The sequence below is a fragment of the Amblyomma americanum genome, chromosome 4, assembly GCF_052857255.1.
Source record: "Amblyomma americanum isolate KBUSLIRL-KWMA chromosome 4, ASM5285725v1, whole genome shotgun sequence".
Lineage (NCBI taxonomy): Eukaryota > Metazoa > Arthropoda > Arachnida > Ixodida > Ixodidae > Amblyomma > Amblyomma americanum.
This window is the reverse complement of record NC_135500.1, coordinates 76724203-76745789: the sequence shown is the minus strand read 5'-3', so window position 1 is coordinate 76745789 and position 21587 is coordinate 76724203. Positions and strand designations below refer to the sequence as shown.

The 21587-nt window shown below is 50.5% G+C and overlaps 1 protein-coding gene across 1 annotated transcript in view; it reads left to right on the top strand.

Moving 5' to 3' along the window:
* Window positions 1-735: 735 nt before the first annotated feature.
* LOC144130190 (uncharacterized) overlaps window positions 736-21587 on the top strand; it is a 103965-nt gene continuing 83113 nt past the window's right edge. Inside the window, exon 1 of the mRNA XM_077664183.1 lies at window positions 736-784. The gene's annotated coding sequence lies outside the window, so the exon portion shown is untranslated. The remainder of the gene's footprint in view (window positions 785-21587) is intronic.

The window sequence follows — 21587 nt, the reverse complement described above, 5'->3', positions numbered from 1 at the left end:
TGTTTCAAACTTCTCAGGACGCCTGATTTTGCTGCGACTAGTGTGCCAGTTCGAATAGACCGAAAGTTCAAATTAAGCGTGTTTAAACTAGTGAGAGTGTACTGAATTTGTCTTGTATAAAAGAACCAGCATAACAGTTTTTGTTTCTTAAGGGATAAAACGCAAGTACTGCGCAACGTAGTCTCCAAGTGCCCTCTTGCGCATAATCGTTCTCAGCGTTGACATTTATAATATTTGTTCAGTATTACACACAATTTTTATTAGTAATATAAATTGCAGCAAATGCTACTTTTAGTGATATTTTTTTCAAATAGGCATTCAGCTGCAGCACTGCTACGGAGGCAGGTATATATTTAGGTTGTAGGTCCACGTAAACTCGAAATGTCAATAGTGCAAGATTAATCTCTAGGCTAATAAATACTTGTTAATTTTCGGCGTCTGCTTGAGGGCACAGACCGACAGGTGCATAATAATATTAATTGGTTTTTTTGGGGAAAGGAAATGGCGCAGTATCTGTCTCATATATCGTTGGACACCTGAACCGCGCCGTAAGGAAAGGGATAAGAGAGGGAGTGAAAGAAGAAAGGAAGAATTAGGTGCCGTAGTGGAGGGCTCCGGAATAATTTCGACCACCTGGGGATCTTTAACGTGCACTGACATTTTCGTTTTTCAGCTACGTACTCAATGTCACATACGCAGTCTTCGCTCACACCCTGTACGTTTTGCCTGTTTCCAGTGTCATGCAACTCATCCACAATAACTAAAAGAACTCCAACGGCGGCCGGTAAGCACTGCATAGAAGAAAGACAGCTGCGTGGGTCACGCGGTGGTTTTTAGTGTGCTTGTCTGTCGGCAGTGCGGGAAGTCTTCAAATTTTGTAACTTTACGTGACAGCCTATACAGCTGGTTCGGGTCGAAAGGTCCTCGGCGCAGTATTAGTCGGAACCGCGTGTCAGAAATAATCGGGGGCTGCGTAAACAAATCGTATCATGGTAATTTGTGCTTCTTGTTATTGATCATTTATTGGTGTGTGAGAAGCGATGACGAGTTATTGACCTCATTGTAATTAATCAATTACTAAATAAGTGAAAAATGAAAAGAAGGCTTAAAGGTGTCAGAATGCTCACAGCACAAAGACAATGCTTGATAATGCTAATTAAGAAAATTTTGAGTGTGCAATTGATCAATTGTTTAATTGAAAGAATCGAAAAAATGCGTTCAAAGCTGCTTAACTTCCCACAATAAAGCCTAACCAACTACGCTACCGCGTCATACTCTTGAGGCGGAGCTTAAGTGTCCTTCAATTTTTATCTTCCGCGCTTAATCGCTGAGATAGCTTGATGAGGTAAGCATGGATGTCATAAATTAACGCCACATGCGGAAGTGCTACTTCATTCAACATATTCTTCTAATCCATTTCTTGAAGTCTGTTACGTGCACAAGTGTAACTCCCACACAGTTCGGAAATACCGCACCGTGACATTAAAGAAACCGAGATCTGAATATTTATCGTACGTTTATAATCAAGTAAGCGCGGCCAAATTTACAGTGCTCTGCAGCAGGATGTTTTGAGCACCAGATGGGAAGCTGGGCAGCAAGACGGGCAAAGGAGACCGTGTCGTTGGCGCTTACGCAGGCGATATCACCTCTCCGCCAAGGCGAAAGAGTCTGGAAGTATTTTAAAGGCTGTTACCCTGAGAGAGTTTACTAAGCGACAGGCAGTTTACCTGCTCTGATCTCGTCCTGTATTCAAAACATTATGGCCTTCCAAGCTTGCGCTTCCGCCCATGCTACTATTCTGATAACGAGCTATTTCACGAGTTTCGTACAAGGTGCTTCGGCTACCGTATACGCTAAATATTACACAAAATTGTTATACGGGACCACTGTAGTAGGGGAGACGATGTTTCGCTAATAGCAAACACTGTGGTTACATGCGGTTGGCTTGATGAGCTTCCAAACAGCCCACCACCCTTCATACAATCCTTAGCTGATTATATTTCGCAAATATTCAATTCAAGACGAAAATGTATAGTTACCGAAAAGTTTTACTTGCTTTGCATCAACTGCAATCGATGTGACATATTATCACCCCAAGACGCTGATAGCGCCCGGCTAGATTTGACCTCTTTTTAAGACCTGCCGTGGTGGCTCAGTGGTAAGAGCACTCGGCTACTAAGCGGGAGTACTCGGCATTGAACCCGACCGCGGCGGCCGCGTTTCGGTGGAGGCGAAACGCTAAAAGCGGCCGTCTGCTGTGCGTTGTTAGTGCACATTAAAGATCCTCCCCCCCCCCCCCCCCCCAGTTGGTCGAAATTATTCCGCAGCTCTACACTACGGCATTTCATCTCTTCCTTCTGTCGCACCTTCCTCCCTTGCCTCACGGCGTGGTTGAGGTGTCCATCGATAAGTGATGCAGTTATTGCATCATTTGCTTTCCTAAACTACAAATTTTCGCGATTTAACTCAGCTGGTTTGTGTATCAACACGTGTCACTTCTCGCTTTTGTAAACTTTGCTGAACACTGCGCAGCAGAAACAAACACAGACATTTCAGACCATGGTTTAGCTCACAGCAATATGGGTGTAACACCTGAAAGAGCAACGCGAATGACCCGAAATTTTCTTGACTATTCGTGAGCTCATGATGAATCCGTTATAGATAGCCTGCACGTAATAACTGGACGCCCCACTCCAGTTGTAACCAACACAGTGCTGTGCGCGTGTGTGATTTAATTCCTCTAAAATGAACTAATCACGCGCACAACCTGGACACATTTCTTATTGTGTAAATAGTTTGTACATATTACTTCTCCCCCTGTCCTCTATTCCTGTCCCCTCACCTCTTTCATTTCATTTCTCCATACTGCCTGCTGTCCTTTATTTCCGCTGCCCCAGCTCAGGTGCTTCAGTGTCGATGGCAGATGCCGGGGCTAGCAAAAATCTTCTCCTTCCTTTTTACTATTATTTTTAATAAAACCACTACCACCACCATAACCTGCACTTACGCTTAGGGAATTGGAGAATCGCGGTGATGTGCGTTTATACTGGAAACGGTTGAGTTTCTTGGTAATAAGGAGCGTATAGACAAGTTTGTCCCTATCCGTAGAAGAAAATTAAACTGTTACAACCCATGGATCGCTAGGAAATGATACCGCTGAAGCACCGCCTTGCGTGAAAACGAAAGGGTCGCGCGAGAAACATAGCTGAGATTGCCTCTCTCAAAAGCGATTTGGTTGAGTAGACAAAAACACACAATGACATTTTTGCAGGTCAACGCTGCTAAACTTCCTTAGAGTCCGCTCGGAAGTTTTGGAGGCTTTTGTCAGACAAAGAAACGTTCCACAAACCAACCTAAAAAAAATAGGAAATGGTTTTATAAAAATAAAGAGGCCTCACATCAATTCAGCTGCACATTTTTGAAAATAAAGTGCACAGTCAGCTCCGTCTTAAGTGTATGACTCCATTTTAGTAACACGGCGAGTGAGCGAGTTGGTACATATTTGAACAAAAACAGCGCATCAACAGGGACAAGAAAGGCGAGCAAAGAATAAGTTGTTGCTGTTGTTATTGCCTCAAAAGCGATAAGAAGTAAATGTTAGCGCTTATCCCTGTTCCTGCACTGTTTTTGTTCATGACTCGATAACGCGATAGCTTTAATGGGTTAATGCTAGTGATGCAAAACTATCGAAAAATTTACTATCGATAGTATCGATAGTTTTTTAAGCTATCGATAGTGTAAAGAAACTGTCATATATGCTACTATCGATAGACTATCGATAGTATTATCGAAAGTACTATCGATAGTATTATCGATAGTACTATCGATAGTGTAAAAGTCTATCCATAGTGCAGCTATCGATAGACTATTGTACGTACTAACGATAATAGTAACGATAGCGAGACTACTGATAGTGAGACTGTCGACAGTGAGACTATCGATAGTAAGACCGCTGATACTAAGGCTATCGATATAACACTATCGATAGTAACATTATCGATATTCTGCATTCGTTGCCTAGCAATATTGCCAAAACATTTGCGATAACTTGTTGGTTTCACGGTTTTATTAGGCTTAATGCCCGAAAGAGACTCACGCCATGAGGGGTGCGTTGTGCTGTTCTCCGAATGATTTCGACCAGCTGTGGTTTTTAACGTGCACTGGCGCTGCACAGTACATAGACCTCTAGCCTTTCACCTCCATCGAAATAGAGCCGCCGTGGCCGGAATCGAACCCGCGTCTTTCTAGTCAGCAGCCAAGTACCATAACCCCCGTGCCACAGCAACTCATTTGCGACAATTGACTGTCAGCAATTCTCAATTCATGCATTTAATAAACATATTGCAGACGGGTAAAATATTTAATTCCGCAGAAAAAGTTCCGGAGTAAGTTCATCATTACAATTATACTCAGTGCACTAAAATTCTAAAGGGTCTCAACCTCCCCGATGATGTGGGCGTAGCGTTATGGTCCGCTGAGGTAGAAAGCATGCTCGCTTCGTGCAATGTGCCAGACGACAGCCGCGTGCACCTCATCATGCCAGCGCTGACCGAACGGATGAGGTACCTCCTGCAGGGACTAGGAGCCGAGGAACGCAATAGCTATGATGCGGTGAAGGCCGCAGTACTCAACGAGCTGAAGCTGACCCCGGCACAGTACCTGGAGCGCTTTGAAAAGACGCTCAAGACAAAAGACGAGACGTGGATGAAGTTTGCTTCCGTTACGCTCACATATACTTTGACTATTACTTCCAGTCCAGAAAGGCAGAAACAAAAGAAGAAATTGTTTCTTTAGTAGTAGCAGACCGCATGAAAGCTGGCTTCAGCGCCGAAGGACTAGAGTACATCCGGCTGCGTGAGGGCAAGAAGGGGTTCACGCCTCTGGAGCTACGCGGCGAGCTCGACACATTTGAAGATGCGAAAGGTAGAGGTGCAGCTGTGTGAAAACCGGTGACAGCGCTCGGGCGCACGAAGGAGCGCGATGTGAACAAGCAGGGAAAATGGAGCGGCTGCTTCGAATGCCACGGAGTAGGCCACATCGCTAGAGATTGACCGCTCTCTGGGCACACTGGCAAAAGCAAAAAGGACAACGCCACCGGAAGGAGTGCGCGAACCCACAGGGTGGCGATAGCAACCGAGAAAAGGAGCGAACCTTCTGAGACAGTCCGAAGGGGTTATACACTGGTCGCTGAGATAAAAGCGCCGAGAAGGAGCGTTAATTTGTGTCAGCTTTAGTAGCTGAATGTGCAGCCCCTGTGGTTTCTGTGTATAGTTTTTGCCTTTCATCTTCTTCCTTCTTGTTTGTGTGGAGTTTTTCAAGTGTTATAACAGCCCAGTTTCTTCGTTCGTCTGTCTGTCGTCGATCGTCCACAGTATAACTGTTGGCTACACGTCCAATGCCAAATAACCGAGCACCTCGAGGAAGTGAGGTGCGAAGAAGGAACGGCCTTGTAACATCTTTACTACGAATTTAGTTCAACATGGTGTCATTCATTGAGATTAATTTTTGGGAAAATATTTAGTAAAAACGTAACAGAAAACACGTAAAAGGAAATTGGGTTAACCATTAGTGGTGGCATTAAAGACTACTTAAGGGCATCCGGGTGAATTTTTGGCTCGCTACGTGCGGCATGTGAATGGCACGGAAATTTCTTTACAAGCATATATGCATGGCTTGATGCATAAGGAAAAATTACTGTTGCACGATTTTGAGCTGTGCGATCTTTGTTTACTGAACTGTCGCACCCTCACTGCAGCATACTTGTCTAGAAGATGCGCGGCCATATCTACCTTGTGCAAATGTATGGTGATTCTTATTAAGCATTTCGTCGGTGGTGAGGTTGTAAGCGTAGCAGTGGTTTATTGTTCAAACCTCGGAAGCATTTCAATGGAACAACAAATAAGAAGGACGCCTTGATGCACCAACTAGATAACAGTTAAATATAAGAAAAAAATCTGAGATCACAGGAAGCAGTTCTACATAAATATATTTATTTATGTATAACATCGTAGCGAAGGCACTGAAGGCATCCCGAAGAATGTAGCAAGACGACGCAAGAAGAAGAACGAACGTTAATTGCTGTGGCTCATGATAGCATGGCCCATGCACTGTGCAAGCCTAGTGCATATTTCTTCAGCACGCCGAGCTGTATACAAGTTAACGAATTGTGAAAATAACTGTCGGGGTTGTGAGATCTTGCTAGAGTTAGAATAAAATGACTACCCCTTTAAATTGAGAAGCAGAAGCGAAACAATTCAGTTTAAAAGGTGGCTGGGACAGTTGGTAAGTATTATCGATAGTGCTATGGATATTACTAGTGATATTAGTATCGATAATAATATCGATAGCACTATCGATACTGCCATCGATAGTACTATCGATACCACTATCGATAGTTTTTTTACTATCGATAGTTCGACAGTGGCACAACTATCAATAGTACTATCGATACTCTTGCATCACAAGTTAATGCCCATACGTGCGGAAATCAACTTTACTAAAACTGTTTCCTTGAGCATAACAACGAAACAATCCCATTATTTTCAATTAATAAACCAACGGCCACGTTATAAACAGGCCTACATCAGTTAAATAATGGAGCAGATGTGTGGCTAGGCTGGACCAGAACCAGTTACTTGCAGCCAGCTAAGTCTAGCAAGTTAGATGACAGGCATATACCATCGGTTTGTAACATGATGACGTAGCGTTGTCTGGAGACACTTAAAGCACGACGAGATATAGGAAAGTTAAAATTCCAGTTTATAAAGGGGCTGTGAAAGGGGGTCTCAACAAAGATGCGATGTGCGTAGGATGGTAAAGGACGCCGCTTCACAAATATCCTCCAGCAAGAATTTTTTAGATGCGTTTTGTGGAAGCTGAGTTATTCGTAGTCAAAATTTGGATTTCCGCGTCTTCGCGCCTTTCCCTCTCCTCTCGTTACTTTTTGCACGCTGAAATGTCGGTGCTCCTCAGCCGGCCCCTCGCACTTACCCCCTCGGCCGGCTGCCGAAGCGCGCGAGCCAATGCCAGCGGTCTGTTGCAGACGTAACGAGCGCGGATGCTGACGCACCCAGCGCGGATTCGGGCGAAAGCCCAGCACCGCAGGTCGCCGCTAGGCACGTAAGCGGGAGTTTTAAAAATTGTACTGTTATTTATCGCCTCGCTTTTGAGGTCTTGTCCGCCGCATGAACGCTCATTGGCCTGTACTCTAAATAATGGAAGTGTAATAAGGACACAGCACACTACTAATACAGCACACAGCACACCACAGCACAGCACAGTAATAAGCACAGCGTCACGAACAACCAGCCGAACCGTCCAGGCACAGAACAGAGACTGCGTTCAGTCCAGAGCACGCACGAGCGACCGAGCGTTCGGCGCTCGAGCTTCGGAGTGTTCGGCGCTTGAGCTTCGCAATGTTCGGCGCTTGAGCTTCGCAATGTTCGGCGCTTCTCGTCGTCTTCGTTGAGCGCCAACCTCTAAAGATTCTAAAGCCCGTGTCCAGTCTTACACTTCCCCCCGGGCGAAAGGGCGCCATCCTGGCGGCCTAGGGCGATGTCACGACGGCGGGGTCGTAGTAAGGTTTGAGGCGGGTCGTGTGGTCAATTTCGCGGCCTCGGCGGCGATGATCAGGGGATGGCGTAAGGGGGTCGATGAGGTAATTGACGGGGGATGTCTGCTGAAGAATACGGTAGGGTCCCTGGTACTTGCTAACAAGTTTGGAGGAAAGGCCGGGACCTGAGGAGGGTACCCAGAGCCAGACCAAAGAGTCAGAACGGTAAGCGGGAGGAAGTACAAGGGGATCACGGGTGCTTTTCTGCTGCTGCTGGGCGTGAGAAGTGAAGGACCGGGCAAGCTGTCGGCATTCTTCGGCATAATTTGCGGCTTGAGAAAGAGTTGTAAAGCATCAGGGCGGTAAAGTAGAATGGTGTCCATTGTGCAAGAAGGCTCACGGCCGTACAGAAGAAAGTACGGAGAGAATCCGGTGGCGGCTTGAGCAGCGGAGTTATAAGCGTATGTGACAAAAGGGAGAACGCGGTCCCAGTTACAATGGTCGGAGGCAACATACATGGCCAGCATGTCGCCGAGGGTGCGATTAAAACGCTCAACCATGCCATTTGTCTGGGGATGGTAGGTGGAGCTGGTGCGGTGAACAACGTTGCATTCCTGAAGGAGAGCTTCTACAACTTCTGAGAAGAAGGCCGGACTTCTATCACTGAGCAGCTCTTTGGGCGCACCATGGCGAAGAATGATGCGATGGAGAATGAAGGATGCAATGTCGTGGGCTGTAGCGGATGGTAAAAGCGATGTTTCAGCGTAACGTGTAAGGTGGTCGATGGCAACGATGATCCAGCGCTTTCCGGTTGATGTGCTGGTAAGAGGGCCGTAGAGGTCGATGCCAACACGCTCGAAGGGCTGTACTGGGCAAGGCAGTGGCTGCATAGGAGCGGCGGGTCGGCGAGGTGGATGTTTTCGGCGCTGGCATGTGCAGGACTGAACGAACTGGCGGACGTAACGGGCCATCCCACGCCAGTAGTACCGCTGTCGTGGACGGGTGAAAGTCTTCAAGAATCCAGCATGGGCGCACTGGGAATCATCGTGGTAGGAAGAGCAAATGAAGGAGCGCAGATGTGTCGGAATGACGAGAAGCCACTTGCGACCATCCGGGAGATAGTTGTGGCGGTAAAGGAGCTCGTCTCGGATGGCGAAATGGTGGGACTGACGACGGAGAGCACGGGAAGGAGGTCGAGACGATTGGCCAGATAGGAGATCAAAAAGGCAAGTGATCCACGGGTCTTTGCGTTGCTCGGAAGCCATATCAGCGAACTCAAACTTGAAAGAAGACAGGGCGGATATACAAGGCGCTGCCCCAGATGGTACAGGGGAACGTGAGAGGGCATCAGCATCGGCATGTTTGCGGCCGGAACGATAGATAACGCGAATGTCGTACTCTTGGAGTCGCAGAGCCCATCGCGCCAGTCGGCCAGAGGGATCTTTCAAAGAGGACAACCAGCAGAGGGCGTGGTGATCGGTGACAACGTCAAAAGGGCGCCCATACAGGTAGGGGCGAAATTTGACGATCGCCCAAAGGATTGCGAAACACTCCTTCTCGGTGACAGAATAGTTGGCTTCAGCTTTTGTGAGTGTCCGGCTAGCGTAAACGACAACGTACTCGTCAAAGCCTTGCTTGCGTTGAGCGAGTACGGCACCGAGGCCGACGCCACTGGCATCGGTGTGGAGTTCCGTCGGAGAACGAGGGTCGAAGTGACGCAGAATTGGTGGAGTGGTGAGGAGGCGACGGAGTGTCGTAAACGCTTCATCACAGGCTGGCGACCAGGCCGAAAGGTCGTGGGTGGAAAGGAGCTTGTTCATGGGGTCGACGATAGTGGCAAAATTGCGGACAAAGCGGCGGAAGTAGGAGCAGAGGCCGACGAAGCTGCGGAGGTCTTTTACAGAAGTGGGCTTTGAAAATTCGGCCACAGCTCGCAACTTGGCCGGGTCCGGGAGAACGCCATCTTTCGATACGACATGACCGAGAATGGTGAGCTGCTGAGCTCCGAAGCGGCACTTCTTCAAATTAAGTTGGAGGCCAGCGCCGGCCAGGCAGCGAAGAAAAGTCTCGAGGCGCTGGAGGTGAGACGGAAAGTCCGGGGAAAAGATTACAACGTCGTCTAGATAACAAAGGCATGTGTGCCATTTGAGCCCTCGGAGTATGTTGTCCATCATGCGCTCGAATGTGGCGGGTGCATTGCAGAGGCCGAAAGGCATGACATTAAAATCATAGAGCCCGTCGGGTGTGACGAATGCAGTTTTTGGGCGATCGGCTTCCGCCATCGGCACCTGCCAGTAACCGGAGCGCAAGACCAATGAAGAAAAGAACTCGGAGCCCTGCAGGCAGTCAAGGGCATCGTCGATACAGGGGAGAGGGTAAACGTCCTTGCGTGTAACCTTATTCAGACGACGGTAGTCCACGCAGAAACGGATGGAACCGTCTTTTTTCTTGACCAGAACAACTGGCGATGCCCACGGGCTGTGCGACAGTTGTATCACGTGACGCTGGAGCATGTCGGTCACCTGGGCGTCAATGATGCTGCGCTCAGCGGCTGACACGCGGTACGGACGTTGGCACAAAGGGGCATGGGTTCCAGTGTCAATACAGCGGGTAACGGTGGTGGTGCGGCCCAAGGAAGGTTGCTGGTAGTCAAACGAAGATTGAAAACGCTGCGGAACGGCTACAAGCTGGTCTCGTTGGGTAGACGTCAGGGCGGCGTCGACGGAACGGTGAAAAATATCTACAGACGACTGATTCGTGATGGGAACCGGCGTAATGGCGCTGACGTGAAGGCCGGCCGCGCTATCCACGAGGGTGTATGCGGAGGCGGGATCGAGAACGGCAACGCTACCAAGCGATTGACCACGGAGTAAAGTGGTAGGGCAGGAGAACGGGTTGGCCACATAGATAGCGCTGGAGCCACGAACAATTGTCAGCACAGCATGAGGCAGCAAAACAGACTTCTGGTCAGCGCATCGTAAAGAGGGGGTATAAGTCACTGTTGCATTTGAGAGCGCAGCACTAGAAAGAGGCACCAGCACTGAAGAGAAAGGTGGAACGTCTGTGTCCTCTGAGACGACCACAGTAGCGGCAGCAGCACCGGTTACGTCCAAGGGGGCGTCACTGTAGGGCGACAAGTCAAGCTGAGCACGGGTGCAATCAATAACGGCGTGATGTGAGGAGAGGAAGTCCCAGCCAAGGATAACGTCGTGAGAGGAGCGGGCGAGGACGATGAACTAGATTGTGTAGGGAACGTTCCCGATGAGCAGGCGGGCGGTGCAGGCGGCTAACGGTCGAATGTCCTGAGCGCTGGCCGTCCGGAGAGAAACGGGAGGAAGGGGCGTCGTCACTTTTTTGAGTCTGCGACAGAGGGTGTGACTGAGAACCGAAACGGCTGCGCCAGTGTCAACAAGTGCTTCGACGGCGACTCCTTCAACGAAAACGGTAATAATATTGGCAGGCGCAGAAACAGGTCTTGAGTGAGCCGCTGGTGACGCAGTTCTTGCCTGCGGAACTGCGGTGGTTAGTTTTCCGCGTGGATGGCGGGTTGGCGACGGAGCATTGGGGAACGGGAACGACGGCCAGGAGACAGCGAGCGGTGGGAGCGGGGATGGTAACTAGGAGAAGAAGAATCCGGAGGCGGCAAGTGTGACGCAGGCGAGGACGACGGCGGAAGGTCGTACGTCGGCTCACGCCTATGATCGTAGGGACGGTGGTCACGACTGCGACACAAACGAGCAACGTGACCAGCGACGCCACAGGCGTAGCAAATAGGGCGGTTGTCTTATGTGCGCCAGGGGTTGAGTGGCTGCGGCTGTGATCGGGGGCGGGCAACCGGACGGTAAGGTGGGGTTGCAGGTCGCTGGGGTTCTAACTGCCGGGTAGGTGACCTGTAGACAGGAGCAGCAGGTGAGGGCCGCGACCTCACCACGGCATCGGCGTACGTAAGAGGAGCCGCGATCAGGGGTGGCTGAGAAAGAGGTGGCAGGACTTCAGCGACCTGCTCCTCAATAACACGCTGTAGGTTGGGAGTGAGCGACGGCGCAGGCGTAGGCGGGCAGGTAGACAAAGATAGCTGGCGTGAGACTTCCTCACGTACAAACTGCTGGAGGCTCTGGAGGAGCGACCGTCCCCTGGCAGAGCCAAGCTGCAAAGTGCGGTCTCCTGTAAGCCTGCACGCCGGGTAGAAAGGCGTTGTTTGCGCAGCTCATCGAAGCTTTGGCAGTAGCCGATGACACCGGAGACAGTCTGGGGATCTTTGGCGACGAGCATCTGGAAGGCATCATCCTCAATGCCTTTCATAATGTGTCTGATCTTGTCGGCCTCGCTCATAGAAGGGTTGACACGCTTGCAGAGGTCGACGACATCTTCTATGTAACTGGTGAAGTTTTCACCGGTTTGCTGGGCCCGACTTCGCAAGCGTTGCCCGGCGCGAAGCTTTCGCACGGCGGGACGGTGTTGCAAATGGGTCGCAAGCCCCAAGGGTAGCGTCGGCTTGGCGGCCTGGGGCACAGCTGGAAACATCCGAAGGTCCTGGCAAAGGACGAGTCGAATGCCAACAGAACAACTTGTTTATTCTAGCATCGCAAAAGAGCAGCCGGTCAGGTCGACCGAAGTGGAAAAACGGGCGACCACGTTACTCGACGGAAGAAATCGAAGCCTCCCTCTTGGCGTCCGGGGCAGCTGCCTTTATACTCTCGGAGTCGAGGGCAAGAAGGAACGGCTCGGGATGAGGCGCACGAGACGGCGACGCACGGACACGTTGAGACGAGGAGCGACGCGTCCGCCGGGCCGGCGCCGGTCAGACCTCCTCGCCTCCCAGTTGGGGACCCAGCTGCCGCGCTTTGACAAGCGTGGGGACCAACATGCACACACACACACACACACACGCACACATGAAGACACGTGGCATTGAAACCTGCCTGGACGCGCTTGGCGGGAGGCGTTGCGGCAGTGGTGAACGGGCCAAAATGACCGCCACTTTGAACGAAGCCCCGGCGTCCGTTGCATCCGCGCCGGCTATACCGCGCGTCGTAGGCGAAACGTAACAGACCGCCCCGCCGGGAGAAGGAGATCCCGATGGTCAGGGGACTGCATCCGCTGTCCGGAGGGATGTCGCTCGATGATGCTCGTAATCGAAATCGGTCGTCCCTCGGCGTTGCTTGAGCGCAGCGCACAGAGAAGGCCTCGTTCTCAGGTTCAGGTTCACACAGGACACTGCAAATTGACTTCGGGAGAGTTGCCATTTTTGTTCTCGTTTCCAGCAAGTGTTAGAACTACGCCGAAACGCAACCGCTCAGTCAGCAAGCACGACACAACCCTCACTAAGCGCTGCCAGGCTCTTTCCCCTTTTATACTACTACCTAGTTCCTTACAGTAGTCAAACAGCACTCAGAACGCGTCCACAAATGGGAAAATTGCACTAGAAAGAACGTCATCACTTTGAAACACTAAACAAAAGCAATATGTTAAAAATCCTGCCTCAGGAAGAAAACATCAGTAACAAACAACTTTGAGGGGGATTCCTACGTTAGGGGCCTCGAATTAAGCCATCGGAGTTACCGTTGAGACTCCCCTTTTTGTAACGCACCTCAAAGGAATATTGTTGCAAAGCGAGTCTCCAGCGCAGGAGGCGGCCATTTTTGGGAGAGATGGTCTGCAGCCATTGGAGAGGGCAGTGATCCGTCTCAATGATAAACCTCGAGCCGGCTAGGTAGCATGACAATTTCTGAACGGCCCACACGAGGCACGCACACTCATTCTCGGTGGCGCTGTACGCCTGCTCACGACAGGTCAGCTTACGACTAGCATACAGGACGGGGTGTTCCACTTCTTCATTTTCCCGTTGGCGCAGTACAACGCCCATGCCTCGCTCACAAGCATCGCACTGAACAACGAACCCTTTTGTGTAGTCTGGCGATCGTAGCACAGGCTGGCTTGTTAGGGCGCTCTTTAGGGCGCTAAAAGCCCTTTCCCTTGCCTCGCCCCAGACGACTGTTTGGGGTTCTGTTTTTCTTAGAGCATCCGTCAGGGGAGCCACGATATCAGAATACCTGGGGATGTACCTGTGATAGTAGCCGGCGACACCTAAGAACGACCGAATATCAGTCTTCGTGCGCCGTTGCGGGAAGTCTCGCACAGCGGCCACCTTTATTTCAGAGGGGCGGCGACGACCCTGTCCAATCACGTGACCGAGGTAGACAGCCTCGGCCTGTGCTAATTGGCACTTGGGAGCCTTGACTGTCAAGCCCGCTTCGCGCAGGCGGGTTAGCACTGCCCGCAAGTGTGCCATATGCTCAGACCAGGATGCGGAGAATATCGCTACGTCGTCTAAATACGGTAAAGCGAATTCTTCCTGTCCCCGCAACACTTTGTCCATGTGGCTTGAAAAGCAGTAGGGCGCGTTCTTCAAACCAAAACTCAAAACTTTAGGACGGAATGTTCCCATTGGTGAAATGAACGCCGCATACTGTTGGGGACGAGGGGTCCTTGAGTGAGCTGACTCTTTCAGCGCCGCAGGTCCCTTCTCCGAATGACGTTGTCGGACTTGTGTATGAAGGAAACTGTACAGGGGAGTCTATTTTACATTATTTACAAGATTTTGGAACCCATTGTAGGGTGATGGGGGAAGGTCGGAGGATCTGAGAAGATCTGAGGATGATCGAGGATTCTCTTTCACGGCACTTGTCGTCCGGTTTAAAAAGGGTCCAGTCCCTAGGATCTTCAGGTTCGAGGAGGTTTTCGCCAGGTTGGGCGCGGCCTAACTTGCGTTGTCGTACACACACACACACACACACCACTTCACATAGGGACACGCCCCCGTCACATGCCTCGCCGGAGAAAGAGGGTGCCGCTGGACAATCGCCCCTACCAGAGAGAGCGTTGTCTTCGCGTCCGAACGACAGTTCCCACGCTCCAGCCGGACACGTCTTCCGGGAAGTCCGAATGGGCGAGGCGCCGGCGAGCTGGCACAGTTGAAGGGGTGAGTCACCCCCTGCTCGGTTCTGGCGGACGCCTACTGCCTCCGGGCCGCACGATCTTCCGGGAACAAGGTTTACAAACGGCAGTGGAATACTCCGTCTCGAATCCAATAAACCTCGCGAGGACCGGCCGTGGGAACACAGATGCCAATCGCCGTGCAGGGACCCCGGTTGCAGGTGTCCTGGCCGAATACGCAGCTGAATCAGACCACCGGTTGTCGCCAGAAACCTTACAGCTCCTCCGTGGCCCGAAAAATCTCGAATGTCCAGCGTTGACGACCGCTGGGCAGGAAGAGATGAGATGGCGTCCGTGTTGGTCCCCTGGATTGCAATATCATCGCCCCCAAGGCAGAACCCAAAGCACCACCAACAAAGGAAAGCGCAGGTGGGACGTTCCAAACAGCAAAGCGCTGCCCCACCCGCAAGCGCTCGGACTTCGCCAAAGAATCACCAGGCTTCTTCCATTGACAACAATACACTTTAAAAAAATTGTGTTCAAATTTGGGTTAATGTTGTGGCGACTGAGCGCGAAACATCTCCTTTTAAAACTGCCACAGCCGGATTACTCGGAACAAAGTAAAACAAAACACTCACACAGGAGGAGATTCCCCTTAGTTCTTCCGCTTACATCAGTCTGCTCAAGCCATCAGCATTTCCGTGCAGTTTCCCCTTCTTATAACGCACCGAGAAATTGTACTGTTGGAGAGCCAGACTCCATCTGAGCAAGCGACCATTTTTGGGGGACATCTGTCGCAGCCACGTTAAAGGACAATGGTCAGTCTCAAATACAAACTTTGCTCCGTGCAGGTAACACGACAACTTCTGCGCTGCCCAAACTAAACACGCGCACTCTTTTTCGGAAGCGCTGTACGCTTCCTCTCTACTGGTCAGTTTGCGGCTGATGTACAGAACTGGGTGTTCTTCATGGTCGTAGCCAACTTGGCTTAAGACAGCACCCAGCCCTCTATCACTGGCATCACACTGGACTATGAACTCTTTCCCATAGTCAGGGGTCCTGAGCAAGGGTCGGGACACGAGTGCTTCCTTCAGGCTTTTGAAGGCGTTTTCTTTTTGGTTATCCCAACTTACTTTAGTAGGTGCTCCCTTTCGCAAGGCGTCAGTTAAGGGACTAGCCCGCTGTCAGTAGTTAGGAATATATCGCTGGTAGTACCCAACTAATCCCAAAAATGAGCGAATGGCCGTTTTCGTCCGTGGTTGCGGAAATGCTGCGATCGGGGCAATCTTTAACTCGGATGGGCTCCTAGTTCCCTGGCCTACAACGTGGCCCAAGTACGTCACCTGTGCGCAACCAAATCTACACTTTTCTGCCTTCAGTGTCAGTCCAGGCTGTCGTAAACTGGAAAACATGGTCTTTAGGTGTTCTAGATGCTCTTGCCAGGTTTCCGAAAAAATTGCCACATCGTCTAAATAAGGGAGTGCAAAGCACTGCATGTCCTTCAGTACGATGTCCATGAGTTTCGAGAAGCTGTAGGGGGCATTCTTCAACCCAGAACTAAGCATTAAGGGTCGAAAGGTGCCCGCTGGGGAGATGAAAGCGGCATACCTGCTCGCGCTTTCTGAGAGGGGAACTTGCCAATATCCCCGTACGAGATCGAGGGTGGAAATGAATTTCGCGCCGCTCACCCTTTCTATCCTTTCCTCTATGTTGGGAATCGGGTATAGCTGATCCCTGGTAATCGCATTAAGCTTTCTATAATCCACGCAGGGACGAGGATCTTTCCCTGGAGCCTCAACAAGAATTAGCGGTGAGGTATAGTCACTTTCCGCTGGCTCTACAACCCCTAACTCCAACATGCGCTGAATTTTCGCGTCCATTATTTCTTTTTGTCGCGGTGATACCCTGTAGGGTTTCGACCGTACCGGCTCATCAGAGGTGAGCTCGATTTCGTGTGTCAAGAGGTGTGTCTTTCCCGGGCGACTGCTAAATAGGTCAGCGAATTCGCTCAACAACTGCTTTAGCGTGTCGACCTGTGTCCCGCTTAGGAAATCTGCATTCACGGAGTGAGCCAGAATGTTTTCCACGTTGTCACTAGCGTCCGCACCTCCCTTCCAACCCTGACTCTCGCTGTCCAGCTCTTCTGGTTCATTTAGAGTCAGATTGACGATCCCGCTGCGTTCCACGAACGGCTTCATCAGATTGCAATGATAGATTCTCACTTGCTTTCCGCTGCCTGGAACCCTTAGTGCGTAATTCGTCTCCGAAAGTTTTTGCAACACTTCTACTGGACCATCCCAGTGAACTTCCAGCTTGCTTTTTCTCGATGGCCGGAGGATCATCACGCGATCGCCCGCGGTGAAACCTCGAAGGCGAGCGTCTCTGTCATAATAGACCTTGGCGGCCTCCTGGGCAGCTTTCATATTTCGATTTACTAATTCCCTCGTGTTGTTAAGGCGGTCCAGTAGCTTAAGCACGTACTCAACCACTGTCTGATTCTCTCCTGTTCCTTCCCACATTTCTCTCAGCATTCGGAGGGGAGAGCGGAGGGCTCTTTCGTACACGAGTTATGCTGGCGTAAACCCCGTAGCTTCGTGGGGGACTGTTCGTAAAGCGAAAAGTGTGGCCGGCAGACAATCCTCCCAGTCTGCTTTATGCTCATAACAAAGAGCGCGTAGCACCCGCTTCAGCACCGAATGCCATTTCTCTACACTGTTGGACTGCGGATGATACACCGAGCTGTGCAACAGTTTTATTCCGCATCTTTCTAGGAATGTGGTCGTCAAGGCGCTTGTAAAGACCGTCGCCCGATCGGATTGGATTTCGGCCGGAAATCCTATTCTCGCGGACACTAACAAAAGGGCATCAACTATTTCTGTGGAGCTCAAGTCCTTCAACGGAATTGCTTCGGGAAAATTTGTGGCGGGACAAAGCATAGTAAGCAAGTACTTATAGCCTGATTTCGTGTTAGGCAAAGGGCCTACTGTGTCTATTACAAGCCGGCGGAAAGGTTCCGAGATCAATTGAACAATTTTCAGTGGAGCCTTCCATGTCTCTCCCGGCTTGCCCACGCGCTGGCACGCATCGCATGATTTTACGTAGCGTTCTGCATCTTTGAAACAACCCGGCCAATAATATTTCATTAATGGGCGCTCCTTTGTTTTATTGATTCCCAGATGTCCTGCCCAGCCATTTCCGTGGCAGAGACTCAGAATGCCCGCTCTGTATTTTTCGGGCACGACCAGCTGATCAAATGTTTTGCCTTTTCTGTCCTGGTAGTGTCGGTATAGTAAGCCTCCCTTCTCGTGCATCGTTATGTTGCGTCTCGCGATACCCTCTTTAGCTGTAAAGTGCAGTCTTTCCAAAGTGGGATCCTGCTTCTGTTCTTTTGTTAGGGACTCCCTTTTCACCTGCAGAAGGCGATCAAAACTACGCGATGTTGGAGATAAAACGGATCCTTCAGCGTTTTCTGATTCCTCTACCGACTTAGTGGTTGAAGTCCCTCGTCGCTCATTTGCTCGGTCAGCTGTCTGTCTTTCATTCCTCGTTGGTTCACTTCCCTCCTCATTTGATTGCAACGATATGCTGGCTGGTGCGTCTCTGGCTACCTGAGGTTCGGTAATCTGACTTAGTTGAGATGCGAGCTGACGAGTTTCCGATCTTGTCAAAGCTTGTATCACCCCGCTTCCGAGTTTCTGGCCTCTCTCGCGTAGCAATTGGTCTGATCGATTCGAGAAGAGGTAAGGATATTGAAGTGGCACGGCCTTCGAAACTGCGGCCTCAGTGATTAGCTCTCCAAACGGTCCACAAATTATCACTCTAGCTATGGGAAGGCATACACTGTGTTCTTCTACTGCCTGTTCTATCCACGAGACTTCTCCCGTAAAATCGTCCACTGACACGTAAGACGGGTGGACAACGTCCATTGTCGCGGCGCTATCACGAAGCACCCTGCACGGTTTCCCGTTAGCGTGCAGCTCGTGCAGGTATGGCTTAAGGAGCTCTAGATTCTCGGCGTTATCCTCGACGCACGAGAACACCAAACGTTGCTTTGTACACTTGGCTGCAAAGTGCCCGACACCATTGCAGTTGTAGCAACCAAATGGCCTACTAGCCTCAAACTCTTTTTTCGCGGCTTTGTCTGCTCCCTGTCTCTTCGCCTGTTCTTCACGCTTTTCTGGCGCTACCTTCGTTGCCTCTGATTGCTCCGAACTTCTAGCACTTCGCGTCTTTCTGCTAGGCCCTTTATCTCGCATCGCGTTTCGAGCGTGTGACGCACCCTCTTCAGTGCTCAACCTTCTGCGCGAAACGTACTCCTCTGCTAGCTCAGCGGCCCTTTCAACTGTGTCGACTTTTTCCCTGTCTTGAACCCACAGTTTCACCACTTGGGGAATGCTTCGGTAAAATTGCTCAAGGCAAAAACACTCAATGATTTTGTCTCGGCTTTCATAAACCTCGGCTCCTTTTAGCCACTCTAGCAGATTCGTCTTTAGTCCATACGCGAAATCCGGATAGCCCTCACTATCGTTTTTCATTGCGTTCCTGAAGCGCTGTCGGAAAGCTTCGGCTGACAGCCGGTACCTTTTTAGCAGGCTGGCTTTGACTTTTTCGTAGTCAGCTGCGTCTTGTGTGCTAAGTCTCGCTATGACTTCAGCTACTTCACATGGCAAGAGTGTCAGAAGCCGTTGCGGCCATGTACTGCGAGCAAAGTTCTCCCTTTCGCAAGTTCTCTCAAAGTTTCCCAGGTACAATCCTATGTCCCTTCCACTTTCATAGGGCTGCATGAATCTGTTCATTCTATATGATTGTACATCGCTTGCTCTTTCAGGAGACCCGGCTCTCGAACTGTCGCCTTTTTTTCGATTTTCGCTTTCAAGCTGCAATCGCTTTAGATTTCTTTCTTCTTTTTCAGCTTATCACTTTGGCCGTTCTTTCTCTTTTTCCCATTCCGCTTCCCTTTTTCTTTTTTCTTCCTGTACCAAATTCCACGTATCTACCAGCTGATCGTCATCTACGTGCTTTTGAATTGTCTTGCATATTTCAAGTTTTGTATTTTTTCCCTGTACTTCTATTGACAGTTCCTCGCATAACAACAGCAAGTCCGACTTTGACAATTCCATAAGGTCCATGACAATGCTTTCTCCGCTTTGGCAATGCTATCTTCAAAATGTCATGAGATTACCCTTTCTCAATTGACATACACTTCCCAGTGATTGTAGATTATTCTCTCAAAATCTGAAGCCTGGCGAATCCTATAGCAAAATGCCGAAACGCTTACCGGTTGAGAAAGCACGATGTCGCACGGTCCATCCCACCGCTGCCACCAGTTGTTGGGGACGAGGGGTCCTTGAGTGAGCTGACTCTTTCAGCGCCGCAGGTCCCTACTCCGAATGACGTTGTCGGACTTGGTTATGAAGGAAACTGTACAGGGGGGTTTATTTTACACTATTTACAAGATTTTGGAACCCATTGGAGGGTGATGGAGGAAGGTCGGAGGATCTGAGAAGATATGAGGATGATCGAGGATTCTCTTCTCACGGCACTCGTCGTCCGGTTTAAAAAGGGTCCGGTCCCTAGGATTTCCCAGGTTTGAGGAAGTCTTCGCCAGTTTGGGCGTGGCCTAACTTGCGTTGTCGTACACACACACACACACACACACACACTCACACACCACTTCACATAGGGACACGTCCCCGTCACATGCCTCGCCGGAGAAAGAGGGTGCCGCTGGACAATCGCCCCCACCAGAGAGAGCGTTGTCTTCGCGTCCGAACGACAGTTCCCACGCTCCAGCCGGACACGCCTTCCGGGAAGTCCGAATGGGCGAGGCGCCGGCGAGCAGGCACAGTTGAAGGGGTGAGTCACCCCCTGCTCGGTTCTGGCGGTCGCTAACTGCCTCCGGGCAGTACGATCTTCCGGGAACAAGGTTTACAAACGGCAGTGGAATCCTCCGTCTCGAATCCAATAAACCTCGCGAGGACCGGCCGTGGGAAACCAGATGCCTATCGCCGTGCAGGGACCCCGATTGCAGGTGTCCTGGCCGAATACGCAGCTGAATCAGACCGCCGGCTGTCGCCAGAAACCTTACAATACCTACTAGCCTTTTCTGTAAGTGGAACCTGCCAATAACCCCTGACATGATCTAGGGTGGAAATAAACTGAGCGCTACTAACTTTCTCAAGGCGCTCCTCGATGTTAGGGATCGGATAAATTTGATCCTTAGTGATGGAATTAAGCCTGCGGTAGTCGACGCAAGGACGAGGTTCCTTGCCCGGTACCTCAACTAAATCAAAGGGGAGGTATAATCACTCTCACCCGCCTCAATAACACCGAGATGTAGCATTTTCTTTACCTCAGCGTCCATAATATCGCGCTGGCGGGGTGACACCCGGTACGCCTTGGATCGTACTGGCTCTGGGGAGGTAAGTTCTATTTCATGAGTAAGGACAGAAGTCCTACCAGGCCTCTCAGAGAACTGACCTTGAAACTCTTGTAAGAGTTGGTGTAGTTCGGTTTTCTGCTCAGGCGACAGCGGTGCTTTACTGATTAAGTCACTAATGACCTGATCGGTGTCTTCCCTGTTCGTCACTGAGCCTAGTCCCGGAAGCTCGACCGGAAACTCTTCGGGAACGTTTACCATCATACACACCACTGCTTCCCGTTGTCTATAGAGTTTGAGCAGATTACAGTGGTAAACTTGCTGTGCTTTCCGTTTTCCTGGCAGACTCACCACGTAGTTAACGTCCGACAGTTTTTGAACAATCCGTGCTGGGCCCTCCCACTGCACGTCGAGTTTGTTTTTTAGCGATGTGCGCAATATCATTACCTCATCGCCTACCTCAAAACGACGGGCCCTGGCTGTCCGGTCATAATAAACCTTGGCTCTCTGCTGGGACTTTGCCATTGCTTCACCTGACAACTCCTGTGCCCTTCTTTAAGCGTTCGAGGAGCCTAAGCACGTACTCAACCACGACTGGGTCGTCGCCCCTGCCTTCCCACGAGTCTCGAAGCATGCGAAGCGGAGACCGCAGCGAGCGACCGTACACCAACTCAGCTGGCGAAAACCCCGTAGCCGCATGCGGCGCGGTCCTTAATGCAA